General features: G+C 39.7%; 1 protein-coding gene across 6 annotated transcripts in view; it reads right to left on the reverse strand.

Moving 5' to 3' along the window:
* The window catches only part of NCOA2 (nuclear receptor coactivator 2), a 269,746-nt gene that overhangs the window by 119,089 nt on the left and 130,527 nt on the right, over positions 1 to 20,130 (reverse strand). The window contains exon 1 of one of the 6 annotated variants that reach the window (XM_015566253.1): positions 6,162 to 6,561. The exons of the other annotated variants lie outside the window; for them this stretch is intronic. The gene's annotated coding sequence lies outside the window, so the exon portion shown is untranslated. Of the gene's footprint in view, positions 1 to 6,161; positions 6,562 to 20,130 lie in introns of those variants that run through there. 6 annotated transcript variants of the gene reach the window in all.

Genomic DNA, 20,130 nt, shown 5'->3' on the forward strand with positions numbered 1-20,130 from the left:
GTCACGCCCACCCCACCCCCACCCCCGGATCTTCACCCACAGCTGGGTGTCCACCCTCCTTTGTCATAATTTTAAAAGTACTTGTTATCTGATGAAGTTTCAACATCATGCTTATTGACTAGTATTTAAGGATTTACAGATATAAAACATGAATTGTAAATAGAAATCTCATAGTCAATTAACTATTATTTGACTTAACATATAAAATGATGAAACCAAACATCTAGCTTCTACCTCAATACAAGCATAACTTGTTTTATTGCACTTCACAGTGATATTGTGTGTGTGTGTGTGTGTGTGTGTGTTTAAACAAATTGAAAGTTTATGGCAACCCTGTGTTAAGTTGAGCAAGTCTATTGGCACCATTTGTTCAATAGCAGTTGCTAACTTCCTGTCTCGTCACATTTTGCTAATTCTAGCTATATTTCAAACTTTTTTGTTATTATTATTATATTTGTCATGGTGACCTGTGATCACTGGTCTTTGATGTTACTATTATAATTGCTTGGGGAACTTAATCCATACGTGTTCTGAACGTTCCACAGACTGGCCCTGTCTCTCTCCCTCTTCTCAGGTCTCCCTATTCCCTAAGACACAAAATACTGAAATCAGGCCAATTAATGAGCCTACAATGGGCTCTAAGTGCTCATCTCTCATATTAAATAAAAAATTAGAAATGATTAAGCTTAGTGAGGGAGGCATGTTGAAAGCCGAGATAGGCCGAAAGCTAGGCAGGCCTCTTGTACCAAAAATAGTCAAGTGGTGAAAGCAAAGAAAAAGTTCTTAAAGGAAATTAAAAGTGCTACTCCAGCGAACACCATGAATGATAAAAAAGTGAAACATCCTTACTGCTCACAGGGAGAAAGTTTTAGTGGTCTGAATGGATCAAACCAGCCATAACATTTCCTTAAGCCAAATCCTAGTCCAGAGCAAGCCCTTAACTCTCTTAAATTCTAGGAAGACAGAGAGAGGTAAGGAAGCAGCAGAACAAAAGTTGGAAGCTAACAGAAGTTGGTTCGTGAGGTTTAAGGAAAGAAGCAGCAAGTACTGATGCAGAATCCAGAAGATCTAGCTAAGGTAATTAACAAAGGTGGTTACCCTGAACAACAGATTTTCAATGTAGACCAAACAGCTTTACATTTGAAGAAAATGCCATCTCTACAACTTTCATAGCTAGAGAGGAAAGCCAATATCTGGCTTCAAAGCTTCAAAGGACAGGCTGACTACCTTGTTAGGGGCTAATGCAGCCGGTGAATTGAAGTTGAAGCCAATGCTCATTTAGGTTGCCAAAATTGTAGGACCATAAGAGTTACGCCAAATCTCCTCTACCTGGTGTTCTATAAGTGGAACAACAAAGACTGGATGACAGCTCATCTGTTTACAAGATAGTTTACTGAACATTTTAAGCCCATTGTTGAGACCTAGTGCTCAGAAAGAAAAAAAAAAAAACCTTTCAAAATATACCTGCTCACTGATGATGTGCACAGTCACCCAAGAGCTCTGATGGAGATATACAAGGAAACTAATGTTTTCATGCCTGCAAACACAAAATCAATTCTGCAGCCCATGGGTCCAAGAGTGATTTCAACTTTCAAGTCTTACTACTTAAGAAAGACATTTTGTAAGGCTATAGCTGCCACAGTGATTCCTGTGATAGGTCTAAGCAAAGTAAATTGAAAACCTTCTGGAAAGGATTCACCATTCAGATGTCATTGAGGACATTCATGATTTACGGGTAGAGATCAAAGTATCAATATTAACAGGATTTTGGAAGAAGTTGATCTAACCCTCATGGATGACTTTGAGGGTTTCAAGGCTTCAAGTGGAGGAAGTAACTGCAGATGTGGTGGAAAAAGCAAGAGAACTAGAAGTGGAGACTGAAGATGTGACTGAATTGCTGCAATCTCATGATAAAACTTTAACAAATGAGGAGCTGCTTCTTATGGATGCGCAAAGAAAGGCGTTTCTTGAGATGGAATCTACTCCCGGTGAAGATTGTTAAAATGACAGCAAAGGGCTTAGAATAGTACACAAACTGAGTTGATAAAGCGGTAGTATTGTTTGTTTGTTTTATAGATTTATTTTTCAAAGGGCACAAAAACTTAAGACAATTTAAATACAAGTTTAAACAGAACTGCTCTGTTGATGTCAGCAATGATGCCAAAACTGGTTTTCTCGGCCAGACACTCGCCTCTATCTTCTTGGTGAAGAAAAGGGGTCTGATACTTTATTCATATACATCCTTCTTAACTGCAGTGTAATCTACAATTTCTTGTGGACACATCAACTTCTCCGCATCTATATCAGGAATTTCAAATCCACATTCATCCTCCATGGCCATGATAATCTCCACTTGGTCCAACTGTCTAAGCCCAGGTCTTTCGTAAAATGGTGCCGACCCACACGGTAGTATTGTTTGAGGATTGACTCTAATTTTGAAATAAGTTCTACTGTAGGTAAAATGCTTTCAACCAGCATCACATGCCACGGAGAAATCGCTTGTGAAAGGAAGAGCTGAACTGTGGCAAACTTCACTGTCGTCTTATTTTAAGAACTGCCACAGCCACCCCAACCTTCAGCAACCACTCTCATCAGGCAGCAGCCTTCAACATCAAGCAGGCAGGACTCTCCGCCAGCAAAAAGGTCACAACTCGCTGAAAGCTCAGATGATAGTTAGCATTTTGGGACAATAAAGTATTTTTAATAAAGGTACGTGCACTGCTTTTTTAGACATACACTATTGCTCACTTAATAGACCATAGTATAGTGTAAACCTAACTTTTATATGCACTGGGAAACCAAAAAAATGTGTGACTTGCTTTATTGCGACCCTCGCTTTACCCTCGCTTTATTCTGGAACCGAACCCCAATATCTCCCAAGTATGGCTATATATTTCTCATCTTGACTGGGTTTTAAAAGGAAATACTTTATTCAACATCAAGATGGTAGTATTTGATATTTCAGGCAAAATATTTATTAAAAAATAGTAATAATTAAGGTATCTTTACAGTTAAAGCCAATGTATGCTTATGTTACACTAAGCTATAACCCTGCATAGCAACTGTGAGCTTGGTGAAAGGGGGCACTGCTACAACTAAAACACACACCAGACAATGCCAGGGCTTACCTCTTTAAGGACTACAACACTGGAGAGAGAAATGGGTAAGCCAAGAGATTCCAAACTTTTCTCAGCATTTCTGAGTGATAATTTTTGAAGTAAACCCTCTATGAGGTCCCTGGGAACAATTTGCTCGCTGTTGCACAGAAGTTTTCACTTCATTAATTTTACATCCCCTTGGCTTCCCAAGAATTAAACTGTGTATTAAATATAGCCCAATACCCAATCCCATCTAAATCTTCCCAAACATTTACTTTCACAAACAAAAAAAATTCCTATGTACATATTTCACTGAGTTTTACAACACTAAATACTAAGATCACCTTGAATTCCATCTTTTCTTACCCTATCTTTTGCACAAATTAAACATTGTTCCCAGCAACAAACCCCCTCAGCTCGACAAGCTCAGACCTGGCTGTAATATTTGTGGTTAATTACTGTGGTTGGAATTCTCAAGTGCAGCTGGATTTGCAAGCTAGTCACCTGGCTTGTTTAGACACTACCCTGACGTCAAAACTCGTGCCTTTTAGCTCTAATCGTAAGACAGGTTCTTCGCACTGCCAGCCTCCAAAAGTAAAGGTATTTTGTGATAATACAACCTAAAAGTATTTTAGAATGTAAAGGAGTAATATTTGATGTCCTAGGAGAAAACCAACACGATCAGGAACAAAAACTACCCTAGTTTTAAGTGGCTGTAAACAAAATGAACTTCTTTCTGTTATGATACAAAGGAGATAAGGAACTACCACAGACGGACACCAGTTAAAACTACCATTTAAACCTGCACATGTGAAAAGTCATTCATGAAGATATGGTGAATGTATTCTCTGATTGGCCAAACAAGTTGTACCAAAAATTCCTTTCAACAATTAAAAATTCCTATAGGATACAGTAAGTGTTCACTTAACATCATCAATGGTTCTAGGAAACTTCAATGTTAAGTGAAAGGGCCTATAATGAAACCAATTTGACCACAGGCTAAATGATAGAAACAAGAGTTGAGTTCTTAAGATATATTTCTGATCACAAAAACATCAAACATTGCTAAAGACCCAAAACACTTCCAATATTAAACACTGAAATAAGTGTGAGCTAACCACATATCTGAGAAATATATTCACGAAAGATTCATGAAAACAAATAAGATAACTATTTTCCACCCCCACTGATTCCAGTTCAGGGTCTCCGTGACCAGAGCCTGTAACCACACTCAGGACCCAAGGCAGGACCTACCCTGGACAGGGCGCCTTCCATCACAGGGCCACTCACACCCACCCACACTCAGACAGTGACAAGTAGCCATGCCTACCGACCTCACGTGCACATCTCTGGGATGAGGGAGGAACCTGGAGTCCCTAGAAAAACCCCACACAGATGTGGGAAGAGCATACATTCTCCACACAGACAGTGGCCCCAGTCAGGAACTGATTTCCCCCCCGCCTCATCAATGTTATAACAAAGTGACATTGAAGGAAGCAATGTTATTGGAGGTGATGCTGTACAGTACAATTACATTTATTGAGGCTGGGTTCCAGTGCCAGTTATAAGTTATCATGTTGGTTTAAATATCGTATTTGCCTTTGTTTTCTCATATTGCTTTATGGAGTTGTCTTGTAATAATAGTATGTGCTCAATAAAACCACCCTGAATTATTCCAAAGTCCTTGGATCACTTCAAAGACTTTAGATAAGGCAACAAAATAAAATTTAAAAGAAAAACAAAGAAAGTCCAAATACTCTATCTAATTTTTATTATTCAAAATTTTAACATATGATGCTAGTGACTTTTGGGCTGAAACCAGTATGTAACCCTGTCTTACAGACAGCTTTCAAGAAGGTGGGAGAGGCCCAGAATTAAAGAGAAAAATTCCAAAACAATCAAAGCCACAGTTACTTAAGTGTTTAGTTAAACCAAATTGTCTTTTTATGGAGATAAACTAAAGTACCAGTGATTTTTAATAAAGACAATCCCACCATAATAAGATTAATGATTCATTAAACTATATTATGCTAAGATATGGTTTATAAATATTATAAGAAAGAAAATAGCCTGTACTTAGTATAATTAAAAATTATGTTTGAGCTACTCTCACTATTTTTTTTAAAGATAAATACTTTGTAAACTCTATACAGTGCATAATAGCTTGATAGATTTCTAGTTCAATGTCAATGTCACAAGGGAGATGTAAACAGTATACTTAGTGTCAAAATGTGTGATTTAAAAATATATACTTCAAATGGGGCATATCTGGTATAGAAGGTAAATGAAAAATATACTAGTGAATTCATTCCTCAGGTACATATTGTGTAATAGTTAGCCCTTCAGATAAAGCTTATAATTATCTTTCACCAATCTCAGGTTTTTTAGCACTACACCTTCCAAGGTTAGCAGAAAGGTACAGACTGCTAAGAGAATTAATAGCATTAGCATGAGCAAAAGTGGACAAGCACAGTATAAAGATTAACTGGGTGTTTTTAGCTTCCTGAATGCAGTAGCATAAGGATGTAATAAATCAGAGAAAGTTAGGTATTATATATATATATAGAGAGAGAAAAATTTTATTAATTAGTGCTCAGCCAAAAAAGAAACCTTCATTTATTACCCAACCAAAAATTAAATAATTTCAAATTCACTGCAAAGCTCACTTTTAAGCTTGAATTTCAAAAGAATATTGAAAAAATAAAGAGATGGAAATATAAAGTTTATATTTATTCCTTAATGATTAAGATTTGCATTAGATTCTTCTTCTGAATTTGAGAAAATGCTTATTAAAAATATTTTCTAAAATAAGCATGAGGCTGTATTTGGCCACATAAAGAAGCTGCAAGAAACCTTAAGTCACTAAATAAACACAAAAGAAATAAGGACCAGGAAGGAACCAATTGGGATCGCACTGTACCTATTTGTTCCTGAGGGCATTACCACTGCCTGATTGTCATGCTTAGTTCTCCCGCTCTGGTCGGCAACAGCACATCCAATCCACAAGCACACAGAATTCCAAGAACATTATCACACATCAGTCAGAGCACTTGTGAAACACACCTTGTAATTGTCCACAGCCTCTGCAGTTCAAACCAGAGTTCAGCAGCTTGTCTTTATCTTCGCCAGTGGTGTAAATACAAACACCACACACCACCCTTCCAAAAACCCGCACCAAAAACAACGAAACAAAAACAAAAAGCCCCCCCACAATTAGCAATAAATTTACTGCCTCAGAGATAAATCTTCTCTATTTACCCAAACCCACCTTCCGCACCAATGGCAACCTAAACACATGCTGAGCCCCTGCCGCTTAGCTCCGGCATCATTTGTTTCTAACCACAGCAGACAAACTAGCCTCACAAATCCGTTTTTAGCTGCTGATCAGACAGATCTCCCTTTAACAATCCAGCATGGTGGAACACTCGAAAATTCTTCCTGCTTCTATTCTATGCTTGCTCTAAAAACGAGTTTCCTTTTCATTGAGATAATAGCCTTTTCTGCAGTCACATGACTCAGAAGCTACATTAGCAAAGCTTTATGATAACAGACTGAGTAAGCCTCTGTTCCCTCCTGTTAGTAAGGGGATGTCTCCTCTCTCTCTCTCTCTCTCTCTCTCTCTCTTTTTCTCTTTCTCTCTCCCCCTCCCTCCCTGTCTGTCACACAAACGTGCATACTGCATACAAGCACTCACACACCGAAATCTAAAATCATTCACTCCTTTTGGGATTATCAATAAATATAAAAGTATCACCCTAAAATGAAAACGCTAACATTTTCTAGATCTGCTGCTAAAAATAACTGCTAACACAAACATTCTGATGCCCGGTCTTCCTCCTTTCTCGAGAGTGCAGCACTGGGCCAAGAACTCTCCCCTCTGAGCAGTACCAGGAGGCGGGAGTTAGAAGAGAATGTGTACCGTCCTGTTCCCTCCAGCTTTGCCTCCAGGGATAGAAATCTGGCAGAAGGAACACCCTGGAGACATTATGGCTACCCACATATTGGAAATTAGCTCCTCATACAGTTAAATACATAAAAGCACACTTTTTAACACCAAAATGTACTCTTACTAGGAATATATCCTCATTAAGTAATGTATAAACTGTCCCAAGCAGTAAAATATTCCCACGGCCAAAACAATCTTAAAAGACAATAATAATCAAAAGTTCCTTTCAGTCTGGCCAATTTAATTCACTTCTGATAAACGATCAATTCTCAAAACACATATGTGGACATGCTAGCACAGTGCCTGACACAGTGGTTGCTCCCTACTTTTTAAATGTCCCTAGTAACAGGTTGATGTGCTAGGCAAAGAGCAGCAGATTACATGAATGCCTGCTTCATTTTCAGTTATGGTTTGTTTCATATTAAAATGTTTTAAATCTACCAATCAAGCAACTTTGGGAAAAAGTTTAAGCCCAAGATGTGCTGCAAAATCGAAAATGGACAAAAAGATGGGGTAAGGAGTTGCCCCCCCACCCCAAAGAAAGCCACACTGGGGCACAACACACAACTGACGGACACAGATGAAAAAAATAAGTAAACAGATTAAGCTACATCTTACGTTTCTTGCTTATAATTATTGCCTTGGTTTTCTCATCTCAAAAATGAAAAACATAGTAGATATTATAATATTTTCTTTTACTTTCAATTGTGGTAAAATACCCATAACCTAAAAGTTACCATCATCACCATCTAAAAGTGTACAGTTCAGCAATCATAAGTATATTCAGTTTTGCAACACTTCTGAATTTTTCCATCTTGCAAAACCGAAACCCTCTACCCATTAAACAACAATTCTCCTTCCCCCTAGCCCTGGCAACCACCATTTACTTTCTGTTTCTATGAATTTAATACCTCATAGAAGAGCAATTGCACAGTATTGGTTTTTTTGGTGTGTAGATATTTTAAATAATAATAATTTTAATACCTATAGATCAAGACAAAGAGTTTATCTAACAAAATCACTTTACATAAACTACAAGCCAATACTATATTGTGTAATACAGAAAAAACCAGAATTGTTGTAGTACAATTACAGAGGATTATCATGAGTTATCTATACGAAAAACTGCAATTTCTTAGAGCTCAAAGAATTTGAAAATACTAATTCCAAAACTCCTAGTTTATTGAATTATATTAACCACTCAACATATAAGTAGCTTTGGCAGGATGGAGTGGGCGTTTATTAATTCTCTTTACATCACTGAAAGGAGCCAGGCCCACTCTGGGAAGCTACTCCAAACTCTAAGAGAACCTGAAATGCTTACAGAGGTGTTGATGAACATCGGCTTCAGACACTAAGAAAATAAACTTTAAAATAACTCTAGCATGTGGCCACACCTCATCACAAAAGGGCAAAACACAATACAGAATTTTTAAGATAACCAAACTGTTTAAATTATAATGATTTTAATAGCCATCTAAATATTTTCATTATGCACTTAAAATATAAAGTCAATAATCAGCCAGGGAATCATATGAAGGTAATGTAACCTAGGAAACTAATCTCGTAGATGTGGAACTTTTTAAAAGCATAACCTAGCCCATCTAGCATGGCTCGACCTATGAACCAGGAGGTCATGGTTCAATTCCGGTCAGGGCACATACCCAGGTTTCGGGCTCAATCCCCAGTGTGGGGCATGCAGAAGGCAGCCAATCCATGATTCTCTTTCATCATTGATGCCTCTATCACTCCTTCTCCTTCTCTGAAATCAATTTAAATAAATAAATAAATAAATAAATAAATAAATAAATAAATAAAAAGAATAGCCTAAAAATTGCGGAGGGCAGCTTTGTGAATACCATCTACCTAAGTTTGTTCTTTTTTTTTTTTAAATACTTTATTGATTTTTTACAGAGAGGAAAGGAGAGAGATAGAGAGTTAGAAACATCGATGAGAGAGAAACATCGACCAGCTGCCTCCTGCACACTCCCCACCAGGGATGTGCCCGCAACCAAGGTACATGCCCCTGACCGGAATCGAACCTGGGACCCTTCAGTCCGCAGGCCGACGCTCTATCCACTGAGCCAAACCGGTTTCGGCCCTAAGTTTGTTCTTTTACTCCTCATAACTTCATAAAACATTTGGTTATTTATAGATCACTGATTTCTATAGAGGTAGGGTAAGTGATAGACACTGAAATTATCACCATATACTGCATGTCTTTTATTAGCCATAACCACAATGGAGTTTCTACAACTTATTTCGTAGCCAAACCACGGGGCAGCAGCATAATGCTGTGAATTCCCTGATCAAACCAACCTCAGTAAGAAAACTGTCTCCTGCCAAACATATCTAAAGAAAATGTCTCCATCCAGATTCGTGCTCACACTTCTAGATGGTCGCTGCCTGTCCTGTCGCATTTCCTGCTGGCAGCACCAATGGGTGCCGCTGTCTACCGCCCCTCCTGAGTGCAGAGCGTGGCCGCAGCAGATTTTATCATGAGGAATTTTCAATTTTTTTCTTCATCAAGGCCACAGTGCTTAAAAGGGAATCAGAATAGACAATTTGTAAAGTTGTTTCTCGCTTTCATGTTTTATGATGGTATATATAGATATACATAGTGGTACATTAGCATATATATGTGATTCATTTCTTAAAACAAGGACCCAGCAGAGTAATGTTTTAGTTTCTATAAATTAGGGTGGAATTTACAGTCAGTGCAATAAACAGATCGTAAGCATGTGACAAATGAAAGCACCTATGTAATCCACACTCCTACCAAGAGGTCACGCACGTTCACCACCCCTAGAAAGTTCTCCTGTGCCCATTCTCAGGCTATCGCCACCTTCTTATCCCCACAATAACCACTACTTTTATTTTCTATTATCACAGATTAGTTGTGCTTCTTCCAGAACTTCAAACCAATGGAATCATACAATAAGTACTCTTTATGCTTCTTTCGGCACCAAGTTTCTGAGATGCATCTGTGTTGTTATGAATATGAATAATCTGTCCCTTGCTAGGCTATGGGTTTTCCGGAGTATGGCTGTACACCGCAGTTTGTTTATCCATTCTCCTGTTGATGCACCTCTGGGTTGTTTCCAATTGGGGGTTTGTAGTAGACAGAATCCTGAGATTTCTCCAAGACCCCTGCCCACTGTGCACCCTCCTAATCCCCAGGACTAACTACTCCAGTGGTTAGGTTGTTAGTTGGTGCAACTGACAGGGAGATTACTGAGGTGGGCCTGGTCTAATCATGATGAGTTCTCTCCAGCTGGCAGTACAAAAAGGCACCAATTCGAAGCACAAGAAGGCTTCGATATGCTGTTGGTGATGTGAGACGGAGGGGACTACATGACAAGGAAGGCAGGTGACCACTAGGAGCTGAGAGTGGTGCCCAGTGAACACCCAGCAAGGAAACAGGGCCTCAGTCCTGCAGCTGCACGATACTGAATTCTGCCGACAAGAAGAATGAGCTGAAAGTGGACTTTCTCCCCAGAGCTTCTAGACAAGAACTCATTCTTGCTGGCACCTTCATTTCAGCCTCAAAAGACTCCGCGCAGAGAACCCAGCCACACCATGCTGAATTTCCTATCTCCAGAACAGGGAGTTCACAAATGGATGTAGTTTGTGTAATTTGTTACTCAATGAAAGAAAATGAATACAGGCTTATTATATACAAGCTGCTATAATACACATATTCATGTCTTTTAACAGACATAAGCTTTCACTTTTCATAGGTAAATGCCTAGGAGAATTGCTGACTCATAGATAAATACATTTTTATAAGAAACTGTCAAACTGTTTTCCAAAGTGTTTTACCATTTACCCTCCTACGAGCCACGCGTGAGAAATCTGGGTGTCCCACATTCTCACCAATACTTGGCATTGTCAGTCGTCTTAATTTTAGCTGAAATCCTAAATCTGTTAGCAGCCTTCTCTGCCTATGGGACATAATCCTCATTTATCTCCTTTTCTGTAGAGTTTTTACTATAGCAAATACTACCACATTAAGCCCTATTGTGTATTCTTTGTACGTGTGTCATAGGGGTTAGTTTTTCCGCACTGAAGCAGACACTAAAGGGCAGGGATCATGCCTTTATCCCTTTAAATCCCCAGCATCATCTATTCTGGTGCTGCTTCTATAGATTATGTGGTCAAACTTATGTACTGACATTCCTCTTTGCTTAAAAATGTATCATGTAGAAACACGAAAAAAATGCTTTTAAAGGAGTCACTTTATAGGATCAAGGATCATGGCCTTGGAGTTACACCTTAGTTTGAACCCATGTACTTGATAGGTGATTCCTGAGTAAGTTACTTAACCTCTCTGAGTCTCAGGCTCCTTGCCTGTAAATGGGGCAGGTGGGGGAGCTGCCTGTACTGTGTTCTTATTGTTATGATTCTATGAATCAAATGGAAAGCAGCTAGCCCGGGCCCTGGCACCGGAGGACATTCATCGATGATAATAGTTATTGTTAGCTCCTAGTTTAATATGGTGCTCAGTAAAAAGAAGAGGGAAACGGTATCTAGCTGTTACAACTTTAAGGAAAGGATGGAAGAGAATACATACAACCATCAGAGTTGGTGAGGTGGGTGAGGCCATAGGTGATTTTCATTCTGATTTCCAAACTTTTAGTAATGCTGTTTTCATAATTTTAAAACATGGCAAAATGTTGATAACTTCTAAAACTGGGTGAAGGGTACACGGGGAGTTACTATGCTATTCTAAATTTCCATAATACTAACTTCAAAAAATAAACTGAGAGTACTGTATCAAAAAGTGGCAAACCTTTAATCTAACAAAGATTTATTGATATGTTATGACCATATTTTATTCATATGAATAAAAATGAGATAAAACCCTGAAGATGTCACATATAACAAGCTGCAGCATGTGAAGAAATCTTAAGTCATTTATGGCATTAATCCATAAACCCATTAGCATTATAATCCTACTAGATCGGCGGTTCTCAACCTGTGGGTCGCGACTCCATTGGTGGTCGAATGACCCTTTCACAGGGGTCGCCTAAGACCATCCTGCATATCAGATATTTACATTACGATTCATAACAGTAGCAATATTACAGTTATGAAGTAGCAACTAAAATAATTTTATGGTTGGGTCACAACATGAACTGTATTTAAAAGGCCAGAAGGTTGAGACCACTGTATTGGAGGCCTGGTGCACGAAATTCATGCAAGGAGCTTGGCCCTCACAGCCCCGGCTGCCTCGGCCTGTCCAGACGGTTGTCTGGAAGGTCGTCAGGATGGTCATTTTGCTGTTTGGTCTAATTAGCATATTAGCTCTTTATTATATAGGATTATATCTAAACATCAATTTTTTAACCAGATAAAATATAGAATCATTAAGCCATGTTAAATACATTTTTAATGCAATGAGGGATAAGTTTCATGAAAGATAAGGAAGTGAAAAATAACACTGCCCATTTGAATTAGCTCTTTTCATTAGGCACACAGTGGCCCTAGAATTACGTCACTTGACCTCAGATCTTGTTCCTCAAGAGCAGAGCCAGGGATAGAGGAAAGGCCTGTCAGTAAATGTACTTCCTGTGCATGCTCTCCTGCTAACATTAACTAAAGATTTCGCTCTGTTGATATGTAGGAAAATGAGCCTTAGAGAAGGCCCAACTGCGCTAAGCTAGCAGTGAGCACTATTTTGTTGGGTTATTTCCAATAAAAAAGGCTTATGCAAACAGCAGAGTATAATCGTCCATGATGTCACTGCAGTTTATACCCACACAGAAGAGAGCTGGGAGGACTATACAGTGCAATCAGTTCTAAACACAACTCTGGCATGTTCCCACTTCATGAAATGGAGCAATACACAAACAGCACACTATAGATCCATCCAGCATTTGTATTGCAAGGGTTTCAGATGCTTCCCAATCAGTGCATATGCAAATCACTGCAAAGTCAGTCACTTTCAAAGGAGCAGTTATTCTTTGGAGTCACTGGAGTGCTACAAGGTTCCAGGTGAAATTCTAAGGGATCTGTCACCAGAATTAATGACAGGCCCAGTGGCCTATCAGGGTTTAAAAGTCTTATACCTCAGGCTTCCAAAAAAAAATGCCTACGGCTCAGGAAGCAGATTATATGCCACAAGAATCTGTTTCATTGATTGACCCAGTCTTCTGAGATTGGCATCTTTCAAAACTAAAGGTCTCCGAAAGGATCACAGACCATTCAGAATCGTGAGATCTTCGGGCTAAACACAATGTGAGCCCCATCGAATTTTGGGACTCTTGAAAGCATCCACTTCAAATTCCCAGACTTTTTTCAAATACCTAACTTCAGAATCATGTACACATTAATTCAAGAGAAAACTTCCCAAACCGTTATTAAGAGGTCAAAATGGAACCAAAGGCAGAGACGAGACCACACTGCTTCTTTAAAATGTTCAAGGATCGAGGTTCCAGGGATAAAACAGAAGAGTGATAACCCAGCCTCTGATGGTGGCGAATGGCATTCCACACCTTGTCATCCTGAACTCTGGGGATTAGCCAGGTTTGCTCGTCCAACTCTGCCATCCTCGGGATCTCCCGAATGGAGCCCAAAGGAAGCGACAAGCTCGCACACAGACGGAAGAGCCTGGCTCACTGTTCTCCCCGGATCAGAAAGGGACATTCCACAGGCAACAGATGGTGAGACGTTCATGTGCTTTCTTGACAACCTGTGTGAACTAAGATCTGACTAACAGTTTTCATTTATCCACAAATTTGGCACTATTAACCAAATCGTCCAGGTTAGACAAAAAGCTTCTCTTTGAGAAGATGTTATCTTCTGAGGCAAATCATTAATTATTCATCAATTCCGAATTTCCACAGGCACCAGAGGCACTCATGACAAAAGGTGTCAAGGAGCATGTGTTTGCTGTTTGTCTCTAAGACTGTGTTTCTCACAGTGTCCCTGCAGCCGAGCACCAGGAGCCAATTCTGACTCAACTTCAAGGTCACTTGTTAAATGCTTCTGAATGAGGTGGTGATTTCTTTCACTTTCCCCTTACCCCAGCTCCTCTTTTTTCTGCTTCTGCCTTATTCTCTCCTTCGTTTTAAAATATGGTTAAATTATTTACCCTGGTTTGGAAGAGGGTAATGATAATTGAAATCACAGTAGCAAGTACGGGGAAAAGATCACCAGACGGGAAAAAAAAAAATGTTTCTTTAAAGCCTCATAGGCCACAGCAAGTTTGTAATAAAGGAAAACCATTTTAATACGTGACCTGATGTCTTTCACTTCTTTCATTGCCTTTTCTTTTTCAGCTTTAGGTTAATTCATTTCATTCAATGAATAGTTATTCAGTACCAATGAAGTGAGGCACTAAGTCAGGTGCTGGCAATATAAAATGAACAGGACAAAACCCCTCTCCTCCAGAGACCCATAATCAAGGAAAGCAAACTTAAAACCATGCCCTGAAATGCCATGGCGAGATCTGGCTGTTACAGGAGCAGAGGTGAGAATGCTGACTTGGAGGGAAAGGCCAAGGAGGCTGCTCCTGCAGGACAAGCAGGACCAAGTACGTGAGCAAGAGGAGAAACAGGTGCATAAACTGACGAGCGTAGGAGCACAAGTCTCACTTGGGCAGCAAGGAGCCCCCATGTCTAGAGCAAAAGGGTGAAGGTGGTGGGAGAAGAGGCTGGAGAGGTGGGCATAAGCGAGGATAGGATGAGCCTCATCTGCAGAGCGAAGGAGGCTGAAGTTCAACCTCCAGGGAAGGGGAACCTGCAGGTTCTGAGCAGTTGAAAACTATGATTGTTTTTTTTAAAAGGAAAGTTTGCCATAGTATGGACTTCAAAAAATGATAGGACTTAGGGAGACCAGTTAGGAAGTTGTAGCAATAGTATCAGTGAGAGATGATGAGACTGTATGTAAACTAAGATACCTAACCTTTAAAAGTCTAACACAGCCTACCAATAAATATACACATGGTCAAATGATGTTTGACAAGGGTGCTTAAGACATTCAGTGGGGTCTTCACATTTCTCTGGCCCTGGGAAAATTGGATATCCACATGCAAAAAAAAAAAAGGACTCTTACCTTACAATTACAAAACTTAATTCAAAGTATATCAAAGACATAAGCATAAGAGCTAAACCTATAAAATTCTTACAAGAAAATGCAGGGGGAAAGCTTTAGGACATTGTATTTGATAATCATTTCTTAGATATGACAACAAAAACACATGTAACAAAGAAAAAATAGGAAAGTTGGACTTCTTCAAAATTGAAAATTTTTGTACATCAAAGAACACTATCAACAGAATGAAAGGACAACCTATAAAATGGGAAAATATTTGCAAATCATATAGTACTGGATAAGGGATTGATATCCAGTATATATAAAGAATTCCTACAAGACAACAACAATAAAACCAAGCAAATTGATTTTAAAGCGAAGGACTTGAAGACACTTGTCCAAAGAAGATGTACAAATGGCCAATGAGTACATGAAAAAAGATACTCAACACCATTAGCCATTATGGAAATACAAAGTGAAACCACAATGATATACCACTTCCCATCCACTAGGATGGCTACTATCAAAAAACTAATACTATCAAAAAATAAGTACTGGCAAGGATGTGGAGAAAATGGCACTCTTGTGTACTGCTGGTCCACGGAAAATGGCACAGATGCTATGGAAACTGTATGGTGAATCCTCAAAAAAAAAAAAAATTAAACATAGAATCACAATTCCACTTTGGGTATGTATCCAAAAGAACTGAAAGCAAGAACTTGAACAAACATTTGTACACCTATGTTCATAGCAGCTTTATTCACAATAGCCAAAAGGTCCATTGACAGATGAATGGATAAATAAAATGTGCTCTATACATACAATGAAATATTATTTGGCTGTAAAAAGGAAGAAAATTTTGATACAAGCTACCAGATGGATGGATGAGAAAGACAGAAAAGGATTATAACCTATATGAGCTTCCTAGAGCTGTCAAATTCATAGAGTAGAAGAATGGTGCCCATCTCCCAGGGGACTGTGAATACCAGAGATAAAGGTGCCAAGGCTCTTTGCACGCTGGGAAGAGCTGCACAATCCAGCTCTTAAAATCCAGTTCAGCGAAGCATCTGGGAAGTGACAACTGTGAGAAATAAATTCCGTTTGGCCTGGAGAAGGAGCGACAGGTTTTTTAGCTTTCCCATCCCACTGCCCGTCAAGACTCTACCAGTTGAGGCTCACTGCTCTGGCCAGACACAGGGTGACGCAGAACACCAGCCTTACAGAGAGGCCAGGGGACCCACTCAAGGCCAGTGATCCTCACACTCTGCTGCAGATTAGGCCAATGAGCAGCATTAACTTTAAAAAATTCCATACCACTGGGAAAAAAAGAAAAGGAAAGTAGAATGGTGGTTGCCAGGGGCTGGGAGGAGGAATGCGGAACTGGTGTTTAATGGGTACAGACTTTCAGTTGGGGAGATGAAAAAGTTCTGGAGATGAATACTGGTGATGGTTGTACAACAATGTGTGAATATACTTAATGCCACAGAATTATACACTTAAAAATGGTTAAAATGATAATTCTGTTATGTATATTTTGCCACAATTTTTAAGAAGTCTTATATGCCTATAGTTTAGTTCTTTGTCAGCTGCCAAAACAGGGAAGATTTACTATGATTCATAAGAAGAATGTAAAAAGCAAAATACAAGAGGTTAAACTGAGACTTATGTCTGGTCTCTGAGAAGGGACACGAAAGACATGGCTTTTCCTTTAGGAAGGAGACGCCTGGTGTCCTCTGTAATGATTACACCCTCCCAGTCGGGTGCAGCCCCCTGCTCTGTGCCCAAGGTTCTACGTGATTCATTTTAATTATCAATATCCACAAGTAGAATTATCCCAAAACTTAGGATTTTCTGCTAAACTTACAAAACAGAAGATAAAAACAGGTGCCAACTAAGCAAGACAATCTCAATAAAAAGGCACAGAACAATTAACTTATTTCAGAAGTGAGAGAACTGAGAATAACTTAGATATCTAAGATCCTCCTTAAGCAAGCAATGAAAAGCAGCCACAGGTCACTCTATGTAATCCCAGCTAATAGATGATTCCTAATTTATTTCTATTTTACTGTGGAATAAAGTAATTGATTCATACTAATTCAAAGACAAAAGTACTGAGCACAAAGCGAGACTCTGAGACTCTCAAGGCTCAACCCTTATCATGAAGTTTGGCAAATGTACAGCACACGCTGCGGTTCCCCCATCTTCCCTGCACAGCAGACACTGCTAATTAATCACTTCTGAGCCTGTGTGTGGCCTCTCGATTCTTCTCAACACAGCACTCCAGGCAATCACTACAATCAATAGGAGTTGGCAGCAGAGATGAAGTCCGCCTGCCATCCCAGCACCAGTGTGAAGTGGGGGAGAGATCTGGGGTGGACATGAATCACTAGGAGAAGGTCCAGCAGAAACTCTGCTAATGGGAGAGGATGTCACCACCCAACCACTCTGCACAGTAGCTTATACGAATGGAAAAGGAATCTGCTGATTTGAGCAGCGACCCCTCTTCTTAAGCCTGTTTTAGACATTATAGAGATCCAGCCACGTCCACAGTAATATCATGAACTCGGTGGTTCTTTGAAGACAGAGCTTTTATCCTTGATGAAGAATCAAGGGGCACAATTAGGGACATGTTCTTGGAATTTTGTTAGAACAATGATTTGCTAGTAAAGAAAGTCTTGCCCAGAGGGAGGGGCAGGCTTCCAGATTGGCCAGCTACTTACCACCAATCCCTCCAATTCTGCAGCTTCCTCCCAGGTTCTCCTCAAACTACATCGCCAACCATTCCTAGAAACCAGCTGGCAGGATATGGGGTCAGGGAAATGGTGGCCAATTTCTAAGTGACAAAAAAGTCGTTCAAAGATAAGCACTAAACCAGCCTGCTCCTGAGTGGGTCTCAACCACGGGAGCTCCAGGGCCGCGTTCTCTTTGCTGCACGTGGAAGAGTCAAGACCATGCTGCGGCATCCGGCCAGTCAAACCACAAAGGGCGGCTTTCTTGTTTTTGATGTTTTATTGTATCTTCCCCTTAAAGATGGCCAATTTCATTATAAAGAAGCCCATTCTTTATAAACAAGGCATCCTACTCAGATTACATCAAATAAAACTATTTAATAGTTTAAAGAGAAGAAAAAAGCAATAAAGACACATTCTTTGTAATCAAATACATTTAATACTTACCCAGGTACTGCTCCAAGCTTTGTATTTCTTTACAACAACCCTGTGGGGCTGGTACTATTAGGTCAAGTAAAGCTACAAAGTAAAAAGGCCAGGATCCAAGTTCATGCAGTCTGGTTCTGGAGTCTATGCTCTTAACCACTGCCCTGTCCACAAAAAGAAGGCAGAACTCATGCCAGTCATGCAGCATGACACCAGCGAGGTGCTCTGCACATGGTGTCCCACTGATTCCTCCAAATACATATGACACTGGTTTAATTTTCCCTTTTAGAGATCAGAAAACCAGCTCACTGAGATTAAGTAACTTACTCCAGGCTACACCACAAAAAGCTTGCAAAACACGTTATTTATTGGGTGTACAATGTGTGCCAGCCACTCTGATATGCACTGTCTCTTTAATATTCTCAACAGTCCTATAACACAGGTATTAATTTATAACCATTTACAACGAAGGAAAATTAAGCTTAGAGAATGTTTTGGTAGCTTGGAGTCAAATTAATAAGACCAAAAATCCAAACTCAGATCAGCTGAGTCCAAACCCTTAGTTTTTCCTCCTAGATGCTGCTATAAATAAACTTTAAACATTAGCTACAACATGCAAGGCATTAATAGGGGCACAGAGATGATTCTGCTCCATAATATAAGCTCATAGTATAAAGAGGGAGAAAGGGCTGCTATGCGAATCACTGTAACTTCCATACATCTATTCATCAATTACTCACTGAGACCCTTACTATGTATGGAACACTGTGGATATATCGGTGAGCCAATGTGATCCAAAGCTTTGCCCTCCTGACCTTACAATCTAGACAGGAACAATAAGCAAGATAAATAAGTAAATGATGCAATATGTAAGCTAACAATAAGTACTAAGGAGGAAAAAAAAACAGGGATCAGAACCAAGGATAAGTTGTAGACATTTCAGAGAGGGCAGCCAGGGACAGACTGTCCTCTTTCCTAGGCCTTTAGACAGGTAGCATGCCTCCTCTCACTGTGACAGCAGATCCGCCCCCTTCCCTTTCAAATATGCCAGAGGGTGACTGGCCCTCCTGAAAACCACAGATAACACATATTTTCTCACCATTTCCTTCAAGCCTTGTGCATTTTTTTTTCAACATTGTCCCTTGGCTTCAGTGACACTGCACGCTTTTCTTCCCACCTCCCTGCCCGATGTTGGGTAGACCTCAACCTGCCATCAACCCAAAACAAGGCAAAAAAACCAACAATAACAAAACTATGGGCATTACTTGAAAGACATCCTCTATTTTACCTTCTCTGTAAGGTCACTCCTTGCAGATCTGACCTGACACAGTTTCATGATCATATTTGTATAAATGGGACCCAATGTGCACTTCTAGCCTCACATCACCCAGCTCCGGTGCCCAGCTTTCAACCTCGCGTAGACATCTCTCCCTAGATGCGTCCAAAATTGAACTCCTCCTCTTTCTGAGGAAATTCCTCTTCCTATATGTGCTGCTTCTCACTGTCTGTCAAAGAGTAAATTTTCTCTAACCCTCTTTCTCTCTGAATCTTCAAACCCAACCAATTTCCAAGATCTTTAGATTCTACTTTTGCAGTTTATTTGATCGCATCACCCTCTTTCCCAATCCCTCTGTAATTACCAGGTATCCTTGACTCTTTAATAGGCTTCCCCAGGAACTGTTCCCATGCAAGTTTTCTTCCTTGCTCAACTTATCCTGTAATCAGTATTGAATACTATCTAGTGTCACAGTTCCTTCATGGGTAACACAGGAAGTTACCATAGAGCAATGACTAGAGCATAAGTAAGATAATTATAATAACCATCTATCATAGTTCTTAACACATAGTAGGGACTCAATAAATATTAGTTCTCTTTCCTCTTCTTTTATTCTTA

This window comes from Myotis davidii, unplaced genomic scaffold, assembly GCF_000327345.1.
Source record: "Myotis davidii unplaced genomic scaffold, ASM32734v1 scaffold200, whole genome shotgun sequence".
NCBI lineage: Eukaryota > Metazoa > Chordata > Mammalia > Chiroptera > Vespertilionidae > Myotis > Myotis davidii.